This window comes from Cibotium barometz, chromosome 6 (genome assembly GCF_041138505.1).
Source record: "Cibotium barometz isolate CiBa-2024 chromosome 6, ASM4113850v1, whole genome shotgun sequence".
Classification (NCBI taxonomy): domain Eukaryota; kingdom Viridiplantae; phylum Streptophyta; class Polypodiopsida; order Cyatheales; family Cibotiaceae; genus Cibotium; species Cibotium barometz.
Window position 1 is genome coordinate 61,682,112 of NC_141051.1, and position 20,940 is coordinate 61,703,051.

Below are 20,940 nucleotides of genomic sequence, written 5' to 3' on the forward strand. Positions count from 1 at the left end.
GGCCATCTCCTTGTGGAGGTCTGAGATGGTCTTTTCCTCTTCAAGCCTTTTAAGTTGGACTTGTGCTTCTCTCATTTTTTCCTTAAATCTTCAGCTCTCTTGGGAAAGTAAACTACCCTAGTTCTCTGGGCACTCATAGGATCCCTTCATATTCTTGGAGTATATTATACTTCAACTCAAGGGTTTCTCATCCCCATTGCTAGTTAACGTGACTTTTTATAATGATTTTTAGATCCAAAGATGTCCCATAATGCAAAATTTTTTATCATGCTATACATCATTAGAAAATCTCTTGAAAAAGAGAATCTTTATGTATAATCTCTGAAAAATCTAATTTTCTTTGCAAAAGCTTTACCACATGCCCATTTTTTATGTTAGCACTACTAAAACGCACTACTAAAAACGTAAGAAAGCATATCATGGTAACATGCTTCCACCTAAGTCTTTTAGTGTTCACCTCTCAGCTAAGCTCGATGCTCGGTGGGTTCACCTAAAATATGTAAGTGTAGCATGTGAGTTCATCAAGAGGGGTATATTAATTCAAAAACGTTACAGAACAAGAGTGTTTTTTAAACCAAATTGGAAAAAAAAAAAGCTTAAGTTTATGAAGAAAAAGGGGTCATTTTATTTATAAAAGTATGTAAGTGTAAGGGGTTTTTTAAATACCCCTTGAACGCACGTGATACATAAAATTTCTTACAGGTGAACCCCCCAAGGCTTGATGGTTTTCCCTTGGCAAACTAATGAGATTCCCTTTCAAGCTCTTGTCCATATTTAATGATTCCTTAAGCTAAGTTTATGAACCCTCCATACTGTGTTGGAGAAGAAATTCCCTTATCCCTAATCACTTCCTCATTAAGAGGATTTTCCATGGATTCCTCACTAATCATGATTCAAAAGAATTCAACAGATGCAAAGCAAACACACTCCTTTGTGTACTGATTGTGCAAGCTGATCCTAAGCCTCTTTGGAAGGAGGATCCTTGTTAGTTAGATGCACTATTGTTAGGGGTGATGTCCTCGCCAAAACAAGCCTTCCCGACCTTAAGTGCATGAAATGGCTTTGACTGGCAGAAATTTGAGAATTGGACACACATGAAACTTTTAAATCTACAACTGACAGCTTTTTGTAGAATCATGACATGTGTCTACTGATTCACAATGTGATTAATAATCATGGGCATGATTCTGACATAAATCACATAAATTTTTCAAGATATTCACAACTTCCTCTTATGTTAAGAATCCCTTAGCGGCCTTCTTGAACAATCCTCTTTTTTATTTAAAAAATACCAATCGACGTGATTTTTCTAGGTGGATAATCATGACTTTGGTCCTCTGAATCACAACTATGGTCTTTACCCAAAAAAGTCTAAAGATAGCTTAAATTTGTCCCCTCATACCCCTAGTCCCTATTTTAGGTGTTTATCTTATCAAATGGTGAATTCTATCACTATGATTTTAAGTGACATGGCAATCGAGGTGATCGATAATCACGAGCATGATTCTTAACAATGATTGATGGTGTATCAATCATGAGAGTGATATCGCAATCATGATTTATGACATGGCAGTCAAATGTGAAAATAATCACACGTGTGATTCTTTACCCATGATCACTATAAGATGGAATCTTTTAGAAATAGGGTGCATTTAATGCATAATACTGAAAAATTTATGAAACAATTATGTCAAAAAATCACACCATGAACAAAAATCGCTGCTATGATTTTGCAATCTACAAAATCATGTGAGCGTGATTTTGTAGGTTTCGACCAAAAATCAACGTTTTAGGGGTACAAATCTTAATTTTTCTAGTTTGATCCCTTGCAACATGAACATTCCAATGACAGTAAGCAATGGAATCAATGGCTCATGATTTTTTTGATTTTTTAAGATTTTGAAAAATGCAACAAAAGGGTGTTTCCCACACAATCATGGCTATGATTATGGAGTTCTCACCATGTAAGTATTGATATGAATGCATGCTTAAACAATGCACACCAATACTTTTTTCCTCTCTTTCTTCACAACCTTCTCCACATCCTATTCTCCTCTCTACCAATCACACGTCTTCAAATAGCCATATTAAGAGAAAAGAGACTTGTAAGAAGATGTCAGGGAGTGCAAATAGAGTTGAAAATATTGGTGGTGCCCTGATAGTAGCGGCACAAAAAATGATACAAGACCATCCCTCTCCTTCTACAAAGGATAATTCTCCCACGTAAGCTCCGACATAACTCAAAAACCCACCACAAACACAATTGACAACAAGAAACAAGCCCTCATCCACAACCAAAAAAAAAACAATCCACAACATCAGCCCTTGGCACATCATCAACCTTCCACATATCAACACCCCTCACCACAGTTACCTCGACCAGAACAACAACTTGCCCAAACTGCTGCCCGCTGTCTGGGACCCCCATGCTGGCTGCCGACAAGGTCCCATGCCCTCCTAATGGTGATGATGATGATGTTGTGCTGCTGATAATGATGATACTAATGATCTGATACTAATGCTACTGATGTGATGGCACTTCTGCTGATGGTAATGCTTTGATGTTGCTAATGATGCCCTAAATGCTGACTTAGAGCAGGGATTGAGACTGTTCATTTAGAGGATTATGCCATGGCATGCACGTGACAAGTCTAGATCAAGTACTTGCACATCTCCCAAGACAAATTATCACAAGGTATTTATGTTTTAAATTTGAATTTGGTTGTATGTATTCAAACCATAGCCAATTCATATGCTAATGGTGGTAGCCAACACCACTCTCTAGTCTCCTCCTCAACCTATCACCACTCCTCTCTACTCTCACACTCAAGGATACACACATGAAAGGAAGATGTACCAAGAATGTAGCTCTCAACTCTCTCTCTTTCCCACACACCGTAGACAAGCAAGAGAGCAAGGAGATAAGACTAGACTCAATTGGTACAAAGGGGGATTGTGTCTTGCATTATGAGAATAATCTTATTTATACAATTTCCCCTTATTTATACTTGGGCACCCAAACCAATTGTTTACAAATTACATAGTTTTGTGGCATAGCCAACTATTCTCATAATTACAACATTTAGAGTGCCGTTACAAGATGACAATTATTATGCTCTCTCTCATATGTAATGGAGAGATGCTAAGTTAATCCCAAATTGGGGTTAACATCGTGCATGTGTCTGTGTGAGTACACCCTCATCTATTAAAGCCTTAATGAAGGCGGCTTATGTTACCCTCATGTTGAGACTATATGTGTCGATTCTCTGTGTACATGTGTATGATTATGTGTGAAGACAATCACATATACACGTGCATTGTGTGTGTGCTTGTGTGTGCATACACCTATGTATATGCACATGTATGTCTCTCTATGTGTACGTATGCAAGAGTGAGTGTGTGTATACGTACATCACAGAGAGAGAGAGTGTGTGTGTGTGTATCTATTTGCTTGTGTGTGGATGCACGGGTGTGCATGCATGTGTATGCATGTGTACAGGTGTATATGCATGCATGTGTGTATGCATGTGTACATGTATATATGCGTGCATATACGCTTGTATGTGCATGCGTACGTGCATATGTGCATGTGTGTGTATGCATGTATGTGTGTGTACACTCGAGTGTGCATGCACGTGTATTTGTATGTGTATATATATGTGTGCATTGTGTGTGTGTGTGTGCAAGTGTATATGTACAAGCATGTGAGTGTGTGTATATGCATAGCAAGCGTGTCAGTGTGTGTATGTGCATCTCATCTGCACGTGTGTGGGTGTGTGCAAGTGTATATGTACAAGCATGTGAGTGTGTGTATATGCATAGCAAGCGTGTCAGTGTGTGTATGTGCATCTCATCTGCATGTGTGTGGGTGTGTGCATGCACATGCATGTGGATGATTGGGTGTGTATCAATTTTGTGTCCATGCATGTGAGTGTGTGACTTTGTGTGCATACCTACTTGTGTGTTTGTGTGCATGTGCGTATGTAATTATATGGCTATGTGGGTGTATGCTTACATGTTTCTATATGTGTATGTGTATGTGTATGTGAGTGTGCATTAGTGCATGCAAGTGTGTGTGTTCGCGTGCACACACGACAGTGTGTGTGCATGTGTGTGTGTGTGTGTGTGTGTGTGTGTGTGTGTGTGTGTGTGTGCAAGAATGTGAGTGTGTGTATGTGTGCCATGTGCATGTATGTGGATGTGTGCACATATGTGCATGTGGGTGATTGGGTGTGTGATGATTTTGTGTGCATGCATGTGAGTGTGTGATTTTTTTGTGGAGGTGCAATTGTGTGTGTGCATGTACATATGTGAAAGTGTATGACTATGTGCACGTATGTTTATGTCACGTCTATGCGTATATGTGTATAGAGTGTGCATGAGTACATGTAAGAGTGTGCCGGCATACACACAAGAGTGTGTGTGCATCTGTGTGTTTGTGTGTGTGTGGATACACATGTGTGTGTATGTGTGCATGTATGTAAGAAAAAAGTTGTTCAGAAAAAATATTTTTTTAAAATAGAAATGGTTATTGCTTTTACTTTTTTTTCATATCTAGAGATATGTGGTGAGATGTGCTCACTTATTATATCCTCAAATAGATGCACCTTAGATATAATGATGGGGTGTTCTATTTATAAACAATGATAGAGAGAATGAGAGATAGGTTTTCTTTTCTTTTTTTAAATTGGAATGAGATGGTTGGTATTATTCTTTTAAAAAAAAAAATCAAAACGAGCAAACATGAGTGGGCTGAAGTTGCAAACAAGCTAGAGAGATACGTTTTCTTTTTTTTTTTTCAAATTTTGGTGACTACTAGAAGGGAGCAACATACTCGGTGAGGACCCCGCATATCCTTTACAAAGTGAGATACGTTTTCATTATATATGTGATCTCCCTACATCACTGTCCCATTTTTACACTAAAATTTGAATTTAAAATGAGAATAAAACTTGTCCTTCACTCTTTAACTCTCCCTTCTTAGAGGTGGTAGCGACACGTGGGTGAAGTGTAGAGAATTGACCCTACTAACCCGTAGGCTTATTCAATACATTATTTTGAGGTTGGCTCAAAAGAAACATATGAAACGTTGCCTTTTTACAATGTTTGCACATCTCAAACTCTTTTTCTTGTCCGTACTTCTAAGAAAATCATTAGGTTATCTCGTAGGTTTCACGGTTCCACCTAGCCACACCCTTTCGACCTATTCAAAAATATATATGAGTAAAAAAGACGGCACACACGCATGCACATGCCCTAGAGTTATATTGTTTGCGACGGAAACCTCTACTACATGCAAGAGTAGTGAGCCAACACTCTATTTAACCACATTTTATATTAAACCCTTAACGCATCTCCAAGGCATTGAGCTTCAACCGCAATGATATCAGCGTATGTGTATATATGCGTGCATGTGTATGTGTATATATGTGTGCATATATGCTTGTGTGTGCATGCGTACGTGCATATGCGCATGTGTGTGTGCATGTACGTGTGTGTACACTCGAGTGTGCATATACGTGTATTTTTATGTGTGCATTGTGTGTGTGTGCAAGTGTATATGTACAAGCATGTGAGTGTGTGTATATGCATAGCAAGCGTGTCAGTGTGTGTATGTGCATCATTTGCACGTGTGTGGGTGTGTGCATGCACATGCATGTGGATGATTGGCTGTGTATCAATTCTATGTCCATGCATGTGAGTGTGTGACTTTGTGTGCATACATACTTGTGTGTGTGTGTGTGTGTGTGTGTGTGTGTGTGTGTGTGTGCATGTGCATATGTAATTATACGACTATGTGGGTGTATGCTTGAATGTTCCTATACATGTATGTGTATGTGAGTGTGCATTAGTGCGTGCAAGTGTGTGTGCGTGCGCACGCGCACGAGAGTGTGTGTGCATGTGTGTGTGTGTGTGTGTGTGTGTGTGTGTGTGTGTGTGTGCAAGCATGCAAGTGTGTGTATATGTGCCATGTGCATGTATGTGGATGTGTGCACATACGTGGATGTGGGTGATTGGGTGTGTGACGATTCTGTGTGCACGCACATTGTGAGTGTGTGTGATTTTGTGTGCATGCGCAATTGTGTGTGTGCATGTGCATATGTGAAAGTGTGCGACTATATGCATGTATGTTTATGTGTCACGTCTATGCGTATATGTGTATATGAGTGTGCATGAGTACATGCGAGAGTGTGTGCGGGCGTACACGTGAGAGTGTGTCTGCATCTGTGTGTTTGTGTGTGTGGATACACATGTGTGTGTATGTGTATGTAAGAAAAAATTTTGTTAAGAAAAAATATTTTTAAAAAATAGGAATGGTTATTGCTTTTACTCATATGTAGAGATATGTGGTGAGATGTGCTCACTTATTATATCCTCAAATAGATGCACCTTAGATATAATGATGGGTTGTTCTATTTATAAACAATGATAGAGAGAATGAGAGATACTTTTTCTTTTCTTTTTTTTTAAATCTGAATGAGATATTTGGTATTATTATTTTTATTAAAAAAATTGAAACAAGCAAACAAGAGTGGGCTGAAGTTGCAAACAAGCTAGAGAGATACGCTTTCTTTCTTTCTTTTCCCAAATTTTGGCGACTACTAGAAGGGAGAAACATACTCAGTGAGGACCCCTCATATCCTCTACAAAGTGAGATACGTTTCTAGAAGGGAGAAACATACTTCGTGAGGACCCCTCATATCCTCTACAAAGTGAGATACGTTTTCATTATATATGTGATCTCCCTACATCACTGCCCTATTTTTACACTAAAATTTGAATTTAAAATAAGAATAAAACTTGTCCTTCACTCTTTAACTCTCCGTTTTTAGAGGTGGTAACGACACGTGGGTGAAGTGTAGAGAATAGAGATCCAATTGACAGTACTACTAACTCAGTATTATTGACACTACTACTAACTCGTAATTGACAGTACTACTAACTCAATATTATTGACACTACTAACTCAATATTATTGACACTACTACTGACTCGTAGGCTTTTTTAATACGTTATTTCCAAGCCGGCTCAAAAGAAACGTATGAAACGTTACCTTTTTACAATGTTTTGCACATCTGCACCTCTTTTGCTTTGTCCGTACTTCTGAGAAAATCCTTTCCACCTGTTCAAAAATATATATGAGTAAATTATAGACGGCACGCACGGCACGCACGCAGGCGCGTAGATCCAGGGCCCTAGAGTTGTACTGTTTGCGGCAACCTCTACTACAATATGCAAGACCCAGCACTCTATTTAACCACATTTTATATTAAACCCTTAACGCATCTCCAAGGCATCTAGCTTCACCTGCAATGATCATCAGCGTAGTGGTGATACCCCTGCCATTTAGATTTGTGTGAACCTCTTGTGATAATTTCGAATACTCAAATCTCTCTCTCTCTCTTTTGAGCGAATATGTTCACCACGATGATCCCAAAAAACTTTCCATACAGGCTTACTTTCACCTTACTCTTTGCCTTCACCCTCTGTAACGTGGCCTCTGCAAGAACTCGCTATTTCAATTTCACGGTTGGTTAAACAGGAATTAGCCCCCCTTGTATTTATACATATTAATCGAAGCTCTAGCAGGGCTTTTGATCCTATTAATGATTGCCCTATACTTAATCCTGGGCGCTGAGTCATGACTTTTGGTGTTGTCAGATACAAAACACCAATGTTACGCGCCTTTGCAAGACGAAGTCTCTCTTGACTGTGAACGGCGAGTTCCCCGGCCCAACAAATTATGTGAGGGAAGGAGACAAGGTGGTGGTTAACGTTACAAACCTTGGTTCATACGGCATAACCATACACTGGTATGATCAATTCTGTCTCGCAATTATTATAATTTACTACTCTTTTATTGTGACGAGTATTTATCTGTATATATAGCAGAAGGGACGACCAAGGGGACCAAGGGGCAGTGCTCGAAAAAAAACCCCGTTTAGTGTAATATCACCTTCAAATTTTAAAAAATACCTATAAATTTATTGGGTTTAGTGTAATATCACCTTCAAATTTTAAAAAAATACCTATAAATTTATTGGTTGAAGGTGCCAATACTTGCAAAATTTGAGAGAATATAGTACAAATACCTTAAAAAAAAACTCTTCCCAGATAATTTCTTAATTTTATCTATCAAGGTTTTCACATTTTTAAGAAAGTAGTTTTTTTCAAGCACTGCCAAGGGGGTGTTGGTGTAATGATCTTTATATATTGCGTAATGATCTTTATATAGGCATGGTGTGCGGCAGCTGCGCTCGTGTTGGGCGGATGGGCCAGCCTACATCACGCAATGCCCCATCCAAACCAACCAATCTTATGTGCACCGGTTCCAGATCCTTGAACAAAGGGGCACCCTCTTCTGGCATGCCCATAATAGCTGGCTGAGAGCCACCCTTTATGGCGCTTTTATCATTCTCAAGAAAAACAAGACCCCCTACCCATTTCCCAAACCCAAGCAAGAGCTCCCCCCTCTCCTTCTAGGTTAGATAAACCTCAATCATTATGCTTATAACTTTGTTGAAAGAATTAAAACCTTTTCAAAGAAAAACACATTATATACACGATCACTCATAAATCACAATACTGCTTTTGTCTAGGTGAGTGGTGGAACGCGAATGTGGAGGATGTTATAAGGCAGGCACTTGTTGAAGGTGCAGGTTACAACATCTCCGATGCCATTACTATCAATGGACAGCCTGGGGACCTTTACAACTGCTCGTCCAGTGGTATATGTATCGTAATGACTACCTCGACCACAACTTCCTAGTTTAAGAAGTTGATGCCTTCTAACATGAATGGTCTCCCCTAATATGTATGCACATTGCAGTGGAAAGGAAAGAAAAAGGGGAAAAAATTGTGTTATAAAACTCAAGGCACCAACAATTGTGTTATTGTGGTTTTAAGTATGTGTCCATGTAAGCAATGAAAAGATTTAAGAGTAAGAGTGTATTCACATGCATAGAAACATAGGAATTTCGTCCAAGTGGGTCAAATAATAGGTAGACACACGAATGCATAATGTGAGTTGTAACGTGAGGTATTTTCATGGTGGCCTGATCAAATGGCTGGAAATTGATGTGCCTTCCAATATAAATTCTAATTTGTATGCGTGTGGATGGATACGCATGCAGAGACGGTGGTATACAACGTGACGTAGGGAGAGACGGTAATGCTGAGATTAATCAATGCAGCCATGAACTTCCACATGTATTTCGCAGTGGCCAATCACAGCCTCACAGTTGTGGAGGCCGATGCAGAGTATGTGGAGCCATACATAACAGACATCGTAGTGCTAGCACCCGGCCAGACCTCCAACGTCCTCCTCACGGCCAACAAGTCCATAGGCCAATACTACATGGCAGCTTCCGTCTTCTCGATGCCCAATGCATCCTTCGTGCCTTTTCCCACCATCCCCGCCACGGCCATTCTCAACTACAACGGCTCCACGTCTGGTTCCACCAACTTGACTTTGCCTAGCTTGCCCTTGGCCAATGATGCCGACTTCGCCAATAGCTTCTACTCCAGCCTCAAGGGCAAGAACTACTCTCAAGGCTACTACTACTACGATGTTCCCAAAACCGTGGACGTGGACCTCCTCCACACTATAGGCTACGCTCTCCAACCTTGTCCGGTCGGACCCACCTGCCAAGGTCCCAACGACACCCTCATCAGAACCTCCATCAACAACATCACCTTCGTCACACCTGACGTCTCTCTCCTCCAGGTAGCACATCATCCCTTTACCATATATATATATATATTTTTAATGCTGTGCATGAAACAAATTTCTTATTATAGTGACTATCAAGAAATCAAATAGACTAGTCGGCCAATGCGTGCTCTGCACGTTTCTAAGAAATTGAAATTCGAACTCAACCTTCTCCTCTTTTTCCCGAACCTCCAAATTCATGCCACGTGAGAGTTTTGTGAAACTCTTCCTTAAGATAATATAGAGAAGAGAAGAGATAGAGATCCAACAAATTCAAATTTTACCCCAACCTCCTCTTTTCAAACCTCCAAATTCATGCCACGTGGAAGCTTTGTAAAACTCTTCCTTAAGATAATATAGAGATATAGAGAAGATAAGTTTTCTTGAATATCTAAAGTCTATAGAATTTTTTAAAACTAGTCAATGTCAATCCTTTTTTTTCTCGGGAAGAGACTTTCAAATAATAAAAATTTTTGATTTTGTGTGTATGATCTTAGGACCCACACATATAGGCTTGTCTTTTTGAGAGGTCTGAGAGTAAATTTTGAATACAATAGATAATCAATGGAAAATATACAAATGAGATAAGTGTGAAGTCCATTGTCCTGGCTAGGCCTACTACTACAACGTAAGCGGGATTTACACGACGGACTTCCCCGACATGCCATTGTTCCAATATGATTACACGGGGGTGAACCCGGACATAAAGGTGGCATTGCCGGGGACGCGGGTGCGGGTGATCCCTTTCAACAGCACTGTGCAGGTGGTATACCAAGACACGGCCACGCTCTTCTTCGAACAACACCCCATCCATCTCCACGGCCAAAACTTCTACGAGGTAGGCAGGGGCAACGGCACTTTCAACGCCTCCACTGACGCTGCCTCCTTCAACCTCGTCAACCCTGTCGCCCGCAACACCGTCTCCGTGCCCGGTGGCGGCTGGGCTGCCATCCGCTTCAAGGCCCTCAACCCAGGTAATCATAATATATATTATGCAACACCTCGTACTTTATTATCAATCGTGATTACCTTAACATTTCTCTCTCTCTCTCTCTCTCTCTCTCTCTCACACACACACACACACATCATAGTTCCTTTTCTTCCACAACAAGTCCTCTACCTCATCGCATAATATGATTTTCCGTCTTTATTCCTCTCGTAATCCGTAGAACACTTCATTGTTCATTGCTACTCTCTTAATTTTCCTTGAAATATTTTGAGTAAGTTCTTAATTCTTTTTCCCATTGTTGTATAATAGTTAGAACCAAGGATTGACTAGGTCTACTATAATATCAATCGAGACTTGTGTGAGGTTTTAAAGAACTACAATGTTTGTAAATGCCATGTGGTTTCTAGTGATTGTTCAATTTCATCTTTGATGTGCTATAACAAGGCTTAAGTGGTAGTTAAGATTCAACTCTAATTTTGACTAGTTGAAATGTTTTGCATAGCTTCTTCCAATTGTCATCGAAACTTTTTCACTTCAAAGGTTTTCTTTTTTCAAAATAATAGAGAACCTCATGTACCAAGGCTGCATTTCAACTTCTTTATAATAAATTTTAGGTGTCATTGCTCTCAATGGCTCATTAAAGACATTCGTGTTCATGAACTAAATCCATCACTTGTACATGTTCCAAGTACTCTTTCTGTTGCTACTTGGCTATCTTTATGGTTAGATGGTTTATCTATGAAGATTTGTCTACTATGGTGGCATATCTATATTCATGAACTTGTACTTACCTCCCCGCATTAATACTATGGCATGTCATAGCCTCGTCATAGCTCATAGTGTATGTTATGCATGATGTTGTTGATTGATGATTTAAAGCTTTGTGAGTAAAATGTTATCGATTTAAGATGTCATTTTTGGTTTTGTTAGAGCTTGAGAATTAACTTGAATTTTCCTTCCATTCATATCTTCTTAAAGGAAGTTATTTTCTAAAGATAAATTTATCATTATAAAGAAGATTTCTCATGATGGATGATGCAATGTGCAGGGGTTTGGTTTGTGCATTGCCACTTGGATATCCATACATCATGGGGGATGGACATGGCATTCATCACCCTCAATGGGGTAGGAGAAAATGAGATGTTGCCACCACCACCAGTCGATTATCCTACTTGCGAGCTTTAAAAACACATATATAGCATCACGGGGGATGGACATGGCATTCATTCACACTCAATGGGGTGAGAGAAAATGAGGTGTTGCCACAACCACTAGCTGACTATCCTACTTGCCAGCTTTAAAAACATACACATAGATATGATATGATTTGATATTGGTGTGGTTTTAGCCAAGGTTGTTTTACGCCATGTAGCCTTTTTATATTAAACATTTGCTATTTAAATGTGTCTCTTTGATACTTCAAGTATTTGCCCTACAAGCCACTAGATGTTTTAACCTCCATAGTATAAGAAAATGTATTACATTATGGCATATTTAATGGTTTGACACATATTTGTTCATGGTTTTTGATGGAATCCATGTTTCTTGGTAGTTGTTAAGTTGTTAACTTTTTGTATTTCTCATGTATTGCATCAACTACAAGAGAAGGAAAGCATAGTCATTCCCACAGTCACGTAAAATAAAGGAAATTTGGAGGTGAAAATTTTCATGGCACGGCTATATATGTAGCTATACATGTCGCTACACATGCGTGGCTATATGCCCATTTACTTGGGACAACCAACAGTATGCTTGTTTGAGAACCACACTCCCAAGGAATGCTTTCCTCTGGCTTTGCCTGTTGTTGTCGGCCACCTCATAATGCTACCTTGGCTGCAATAAAATAGTCCATGGATCTATGCACCTATCTTGGGACAAACGAGTGCTTAGATGGATGATCCTCAATGCATTGTTACCAATGTTACATGGAGAAGCATTGTTGTGTAGTAGAGCCACAATGTGTAGATTCTTGCACAGAGTCTCATGCATAACTGTTGAGATAGCAAGTTCATTTGAATACTGTCAGTATGACATGTATGCATTAGTGATAGGAGTGTGTGGATAATAATTACCCGAGCCCAATGATGGCCAAGTGTGTGGACATTTGGTGTTACATTACTGTGGTGTGAACTTATCGTATGTGTGTGTGGATTTATGGAGAGTGTGCGAAGGAGAGTGGAATAAAACAATGGCATCTTCTATTCTTATCTATGGTCATGTAAGAGCTAATTAGGGTTTATGCAAGTGTTATTTGTACATCCCTATTCTATTTACATGTTATCAGAGCACAGTTTACTCTCACATTGAGTGGAAACCCCAAACTTCAAGTGGTTGGAAATTAAATCTATGAAGGTCACCATTGAAGTTGTGAATGTCACCATTGAAGCTGTGAAAAGCACCATTGGAGTGGAAATTGGAAACAAATCATAGAGCTTGGCCAAGAGGTGAGTTAAAAAATTGCAAGTATTTGAAGTCCAAAGAAAGCAAAGTGGAAATGTATATAACGCATTGTGTTGATTTGCAAACCTATAAAGAACAAAACTGTAGATTTCCTAAACACCATAACTTTTGACATGCTTCTTAGAAGCTAATTGTAAAGCAATAGATAAAAATCTTGTTTTGTGTAGATGTGTTTAGACTAATCAAACATTAGATTTAGAATTTTGTAGCTCAAGTTATGAACAAAACAAGACAAGGGTATGCTGCTGGGCAGATTTGGGATGCATGCTGCAATATTTAGCTAAAGTGTTCATGTATGTAAAGTTTTCCTATAAGCTTGGTTCAAGCTTGCTATTGCAAGTTCAAAACTTGACAAATTGGAATGTATGTTGTGATTGGTTAAAGCATTTGCTATTGCTATGTGGTATTGAAAAGCTCTTGGGAAGCTACTTTACATGTTGTTGCAAGACGGGACTATTGATTTAGAGCTTACATAAATTTTGCAAGATAGTTTTTAATATTTTGCTTGATGCTTAATGTAACTATATGTGTGTGTATGGAGAAACGAGCATGTGGGAGTGTAATGGGGACATGTACGTGGTTTGAAAATGGTTTCTGAATTATTTTTGCATTGAGTAAGTAAATGTTCAAGTGTTGTTGGGTGTTGACACTACATTGACGAGATTTGTGTATGTATATGTATTAGTGGTTTTGGCATTGAACTGCATCAATTGCAAGTTACATTGATTGTTTAAGTGTGCTTAAGCATTGTATTTGCAAACATGCGTGATGGTCCGATGCAAATTATGGGTGAAAAGTTTGACTAGAATAACTTCCAAATATGGAAGTACCACATGTAAAATTTCTTGAAAGGAAAAGGCTATTGGAGCTTGGTGGAAGATGATAATAAGCAAGAGCCATAGCTTCCGATAGAAAATCCAAAATAGGCATAACTTGAAGCACATAGAACTTGGTCAGAAAGAGCATACAAAGTGTTGCATTACTTCTCTATATGTGTGATAGATTCTATGCTATGTCGTATATAGGATGCAGATAATCCCAAGGATGCATGGGATATTTTGGGGAAATTATATGACACTAATACACATGCAAGGAAGATTCAATTGAAGCAAAAGATTCATAGCATAACACAGAATAAAAAGAGCATACATGGTTATGTGTAAGAGATAAAGGGATGTGTAGATATAATGTACATCCACAGATAAAGGGATTATGCATCTATAGATGATAGCGTTCTTGTGGCTATCACGGTTTGAGAAAAGAGTATAAGTTTCTATCATAGTTAGCTGGCAATCCCCCAGCTTTTGAGTTACAGTTTGTCTCATTGCTTATTGTTGAATATTTTAAGCTTGGGCTTGGTACGTGTTATAGTACCAATGAGCATACAAGAGATGAATCATTATACTCTCATAAAGGTTCAAGAAGCAGGGAAGATCTTTGTCTAGAGGACATATAGGTGGATGTGGTTAGATGGATAGACCACCATAATAGAATGTAATTTATATGGTGCATGCGGTGGTAGAGGATCCTATTCCCAAGGCATGGGGAGCTCTACAAGAGGTCATTGGAAATCTCAACAATAATGAAGTAATGGGATTGATTGTCACTATTGTGGCAAGCAATTGTTACAAGATAAAAAATAACAATTGTGGTGGAAGAGTCCAACATGGGAACTATCATCATCTCTAGCAATGATGGGAGTGAAAATCATGTTGCTATGAAATATATTATGGACATCATGACTACACTTGGTGAAGCTGATGAGGCATGGTACATGGAGTTGGTAGCATCAGACCACATGACTTTCCATGGAGAGTCGTTTGAAAGGATGTCACCGACACAGTCACAAGGTTATGTTTTTATAGTAGATGATACACAATATCCTATTACTCATGTTGGGAGTGTGCCATTGAGGAAGCATGATGGTATCCTATTACTCATGTTGGGAGTGTGCCATTGAGGAAGCATGATGGTATAGTGAGGACTATGTTTGAAGTGTTGTATATGCCATCTATCACCAAGAATTTGGCATCGGTTAGATAAATGGTAGAGCAAGGACTGCAAGTGAGAATTAATGAGCATGGCTACTTTGTGGAAGACTTTATATGAATGGATGTAAGATCATTGAAAAATGTCAAAAGGAAGGAAGATTGTTTTCTTTGGATGCAAGTATTCCAGAGTTGAAGTCAGCCATGTTTTCACGTAGTCATGGGATTATGCTAGACATTATGTGGCATAAGAGAATTGGGCATGTGAACATTCAAAAGATGAAAGTTAGCCAACGTTTTCACATAGTCATGGGATTATGCCAGACATTATGTGGCATAAGAGAATTGGGCATGTGAACATTATTCAAACACAATGCATTGTTTGTAGTTTCCTATTGGACAAATTGATGTACATGGGATTTATGGATGTAAAAGAATTAAGTCTAGGAAATTTAATCAAAGTTTAACATCCTTGTAGTAGATGTAAATTTCACTAGTAAAGGTAAAAGAATCCATGAGGTGTACTAGGAGACAAGATTTAAAGAAGCCTCCTTTGTTGACTTTGGAAGCTAGAATCTAGGGCATGTGGAGGCTAGAATCATGGAGAGAATTATGGATTATTAGTAGTTCTTGACAAGACCTTGCACCATAGAAAGAGTACAGCTTTGGCCAACCACACTCAAGAGCATAAAACAATCAACTCAGAAGCCAATATGCCATGACCTAGTTCTCAATTGCATAGGCAAGGTGTGTCACTCACCTCGTGAATACTTGTGCTTAAATTCTGATAGGAGATGATGTTGCCGCCGCATAGCCACACTCCAAAGCTCCACTCTGCCACTATTGTCGCACTTCAAAGAAAGCTCAACCCTCCTCTCACTTATTAATCACTCTCTCTCACACACACACACACACTCACACATACACAATGAGCATATAATAGCTCTAATTGAATTAGGCAAGCAAGACACAAGATAGCAAGAGAGTAGAGAAGAAGCGCACTCTATTAGTTGCATATTAAGATAATGATTCATGAGAGTTACATTTTAGGTTTTATAGGTGACCTCTAGGGTTCACACTCTTGGGCGACCAAAGTTAAAATTTTGGTCCTCGGGCTCATTTGACCACTCTAGCTAGTGTAAATACCTATTCTAAAGCCAGCACTCTCAACCTAGGATCCGGTGGTGTGCCTTTAATAGACAAGTAGAGATCACACATGTCATAAAATGTACAAGAGGTTCACACAAATTTCATGAACCTCTTGTGCTAATTTCGGGCATTCCAACGCTTGTGGCCCAAAAGAAGTGAAAATAATATGGTGTGCGGTATTGACACCATAGAGGTCCCCGGCGGCAAGGGTTAACATACCTCCCTTCCTAATGCAGATTCTGTCCACAGAATATGTGATGAGCTATATGTTGGATGCATGTTGGCGTTGGAAATGTTGCAGGTATTAGAATATCTGCAAGACAACATGGTACAATGAGTAAGGTTCTTTTGTGGAAAATATTGAAATCTAAGCATAATGCAAACACTTAATCAAGCAGTGAGGAAAGATTTTTGCAACTGATCAAAATTTTCTAGTTAAGACAAGGGTAATATTAAGGTTGGTCCAAATTCTATCTAAACTAAGATGGAGAAAAAGACATGCCTTGGGTTATGACCTTAGTGTCTACACACTATCACTTTTGTGAAACCATCTCTAGCTATTATCTAGCCTCATTTATGAAACTGCTAAGTGATTATTACATAAGTTTTTTTTGATTTTTTATTTAATAAGAAAACAAAAATATAAAAGTAGGGTGCCACCCTGTAGAGACCCAAGCAATGGACTAGAGACCTCATAAAAGAGTATCTAAGAAATGCTAAGTACCTCTACAGGCGATGGTTTTTTTGAAAATCCTTTTATTGATACGTTTTTAGCCACAAGGTCCCATCCCATGGAGATCAAGGTTAGAGTCCCAAGGCTCCATCACTAAGAGCCAAAATTCCTACCTAGATGACAGATGGAGATGGTTATCTTATAGTGGGTTTTTTTTCTATTTTTTCTTTTTTCTTTTTGTTTTTATTTAAACTAGCTTCACTTTCACAATTTACCTAGAAGGCTCTACTCTAACTAAAGAGGGCAAACTAAGGAAGATAGAGTACTTGGCATACTCCTTTGGCATACTTTTAGGTTGATCTCATGAAGGATTGAACTAGGACGAAATCCTAAATGGTTATCCAAGTAATAACTAGAAAAGTGATAGACCAATCACATAACAATGCAAGCAAGCACTCAAACAAACACTAATGGAGAATCATTAAAAATTTTAAAAATCAAAATAATAGCAATAGTTGAGGTTGGGTTTATAATACACCTAGGCAAGTGTGAAAATCTAGCCCATATCGAGGTTGCATGTCCATTGAAGTCGTAAATCAGATCTAGCTTGCAAGATCGGACCTCAATAACCTCTAATTCAAACTCATCTAGCAAACTCATCATCAGATAACCATAGCTTGTAAGCATGCTCTGATTGGACATCGCTAGGTTGAATTTTTCCCTCACTTGGGTTTGCTTCATATATATATCTCCTCTAGTATACTAGACAACAGTATGAGTGCATCCTCATTGTGATATGGCATGGGTACTATAGGTAAGTGAGCTAAGTAGCTACCATGAGCTTAAGCTATCTAGGAAATAACCCACCCTTCTCCAGAAGGGACAAGGAGTCAGTAACATTACTTCACACAATGACAGTGTAAGTCCATAAGTTATTTCCCTCCTCCCCTACTCTACAAGCTATTCCTGTGCAGTTCTATCTTGATAGGGTCCTCCCACTGGGTAATGTACACTCACGTTATCATATCATTGTGGTGTCTCTCCTACCATGGTTGGAGTAGTCCTGTACAATAGTGCCTAAAATAGGTTCTATAGTGCCAACATAAGTAGGACACTACGTACCATATGTGATGCTCACATAGGTAAAGCATGATGGAATTGTAGGTAGAACAGGTCCACAAATGTGGCTCCACAAGATTGCTCCCCTAGTGGTACATAAAAACAATGTGAGTGGGTTTGGAAAGGAGGAATACTTAGTTTTTCTTGATAGTACCATTCATGGAAATCCGGGTCCAAGATAGGGTCACTCTTGTCAATCCACTAAAATTCCATTCTCTCACCCTGTAGTCACCAAAGTCATACTTCATTCTCTTATTTAACATGTGCTCTTTCTCATCATCTTTGTTTTTTTAAAAAATTATGGTTAGTCGGATTTTTAGTATGTGTGTAGTTGCTATATTACTGTACACTATTGGTTCAAGCTATATTATCATAGGTTAACTTTTTCCAACTTGTGCCCTCTTGATATGGACATTAACTTTGTTGGGGAGTAAAACATGGAGGGTAAAAGTAATGATATTAGCATCAGTGTGAGTAGGTGCATGTACATGTGTTCAGTAGGTGTGTGTACATATGTCTAACCAAACTAGACACCAAGTCCCATTCTGAGCCCCACTGCGGCTTCGACGGAACCACCGAGCGATTTTTGGGCGTTCATGTGCCTAGGAAAAGAAACCAAACCATGTGCACGCAATTTGTACACAACTTACACACACCACTATACAACCATTTTTGAGATTGTTGTAAATAGGATGGGAACCCCATGTGGCAAGCCACCTGCTTGCACATCCATCTCAAAATCCATCGACATGCATACATGAGTACATCTACTCATTTTTATCTTGTTGGGGCGAGCTTAGGTATGGTTACCCTCATACCATGGGTGAATATAGATTACAAAACATTTTTGAGCACAGAAAAGCAACAAGCCCTTGTGTGTGAAAAACTATTTTGGAAGAGATCTAGAGGACTTTTATTTGCTCTTTAGATCTTCTCACCAAGATCGGTTTAAGTTTGAGCTTTTTTCTTCTACTGCCTTCCATTAGGCATTATGTTTAGTTGTATCTTTCTTAGATCTATGAGCTCTCAAAGCTTTTCAAAGCCTTTCATTTTGTGGAAAAATTTTTGATCTTCTCTTTAGTTGAGAGTCAAGCTCCAATAGTCGTTGTGTCAAGACTCTTAAGGCCACTATGTCCTTCACCATTATAAGTGATTAGAGAGATTCGACTCTCTTTTCACAAGCTTGCTATCCAAGCTTCAAACATGAACTCATTTTGAGCACCAAAATGTGATCTCTCCTGCTCAACCACCTTGAGCATATTCCATCAAATTTCTCGTAATAGTGCCTCCCATTAAAGCACTCTCCATGTGCCCAACCAAGATGAGCACTAAAACAAAATTTGCAACCAAAAAATTGAAATGAAACTTGCAACCATACCATATCTTGAGACACCATTGTCTCCTTGGCAGCTTTCTTGCTGACATTGTAGACTCCAAAGGTCTTCATATTGTTGAAATCTCCATTTTCAGCTTTGTAGGCAACCTCATGATTTCCAAATTCAAGATTATCTTCTTGCAACTCTATTGGTAGCTTCATACTCTCTCAATGCAATGATAATGATAATGAGTGTGCTTAATGTTTTCATAATAAAATGGCTAAAATATAAACATATACTTAATCAAATAAATGCATGAACTGAAATACATAATTAGAACCATGACTAAGAGCCCACCCTGCTCTGATATACCATGTTAAAAATCCAAATATTGGATTGATCATGGTGATTAGCAACATAGATACTAAAGTGCTCAGAGGTGGTTTTACTCTGTTGGGGCAGGTTACATTGGGTTGTGGGGTTTCTCTCTCTCTCTCTCTCTCTCTCTCTCTCTCTCTCTCTCTCTCTCTCTCTCTCTCTCTCTCTGTGAAAAGATGATCTGACTCCACTTCGTTTATTAGGAGCCTCCATGAACTTTGCCGACGTCATTCCTTCTCCACTAGGTTTGTTGTAGCAGTCTTTTGCCATGTGTCCTGGCTTTCCACAGTTGTGGCAAGTGAAGGTCCTTCCTCCTACTCTGTCTCTTCCTCCTCCTCGTCTGTGAGAGAATCCTCCTCGGGTGAAGAATGCCTTTTCTTATCTTGCTGTTGAGTCCAGCCATTTCTTCTCTTTGCCTCTAGTGCCTTGCTCTAGTAGAGCTCCTTCTATCTCGTGTAGCTTCAATTCAAGTACATTCTTTAAAGTTGCTACAATGTTTTCATATTCACCTTTGTCCACATTCTTCAGAAGCACTGCTAGTGCCTCATCATCTTCTACCTTTTTGCCAATGGCTGCTAGTTGTTGCTTTATGCTTTTATATTTGTTCAAGTGTGTGATTAAAGATTCACTTTCCTTCATATCTAATTTGTAGAATTGCATTAACAGATTTATCTTTGAATTTTTTGCTTGTGTGCCAAATAATTTTCGAGTTCATCCCATGCATCTTTTGCCCATTGTATCCCTGTGATGTGATGAATGATTTCATCATTTAAACTGAGTGCAATAAGTCCTAATTCTTTCTCATTCCTACTCTTCCACTCGTTTTTCCCTCTCACCTCTGGGCATTCATCTCTTCCCTCAACTAGCCCCCACAAATTTTTCCTCATGAGAGCAGATACATGGTTTTTATCTGCCATGTGTAAAACTACTCCCCATTAAATTTGGCTATCTCTTGTACCGTACTCATGATGATGTGAAGGGGGTCTTACCTCTTGATCCAATTTCAAGATTCAAGGGCAATGTCTTCCCTTTTACAACTCAATCTGGTGTTTAGGTGATGATTAGATTTATCAGCATAATTTTACCAGAAATTACATTAAACCAAGGGTAACAAATTTGTACAGAATGGTTGGAGTATCAAACCATCTCCGCATTGCAATCTGAAGTTATATGGATCTGTATTTATCAGATATCTA

At 38.9% G+C, this 20,940-nt stretch overlaps 1 pseudogene across 1 annotated transcript; it reads left to right on the plus strand.

Moving 5' to 3' along the window:
- The first annotated feature begins 7,286 nt into the window (after nucleotides 1-7,286).
- Nucleotides 7,287-12,148, plus strand: LOC147637947 (laccase-10-like; annotated as a pseudogene). The gene is made up of 7 exons (XR_015266006.1): nucleotides 7,287-7,530; nucleotides 7,663-7,814; nucleotides 8,237-8,484; nucleotides 8,601-8,729; nucleotides 9,135-9,727; nucleotides 10,326-10,686; nucleotides 11,710-12,148. The product of XR_015266006.1 is annotated as a laccase-10-like (transcript).
- Nucleotides 12,149-20,940: the final 8,792 nt, after the last annotated feature.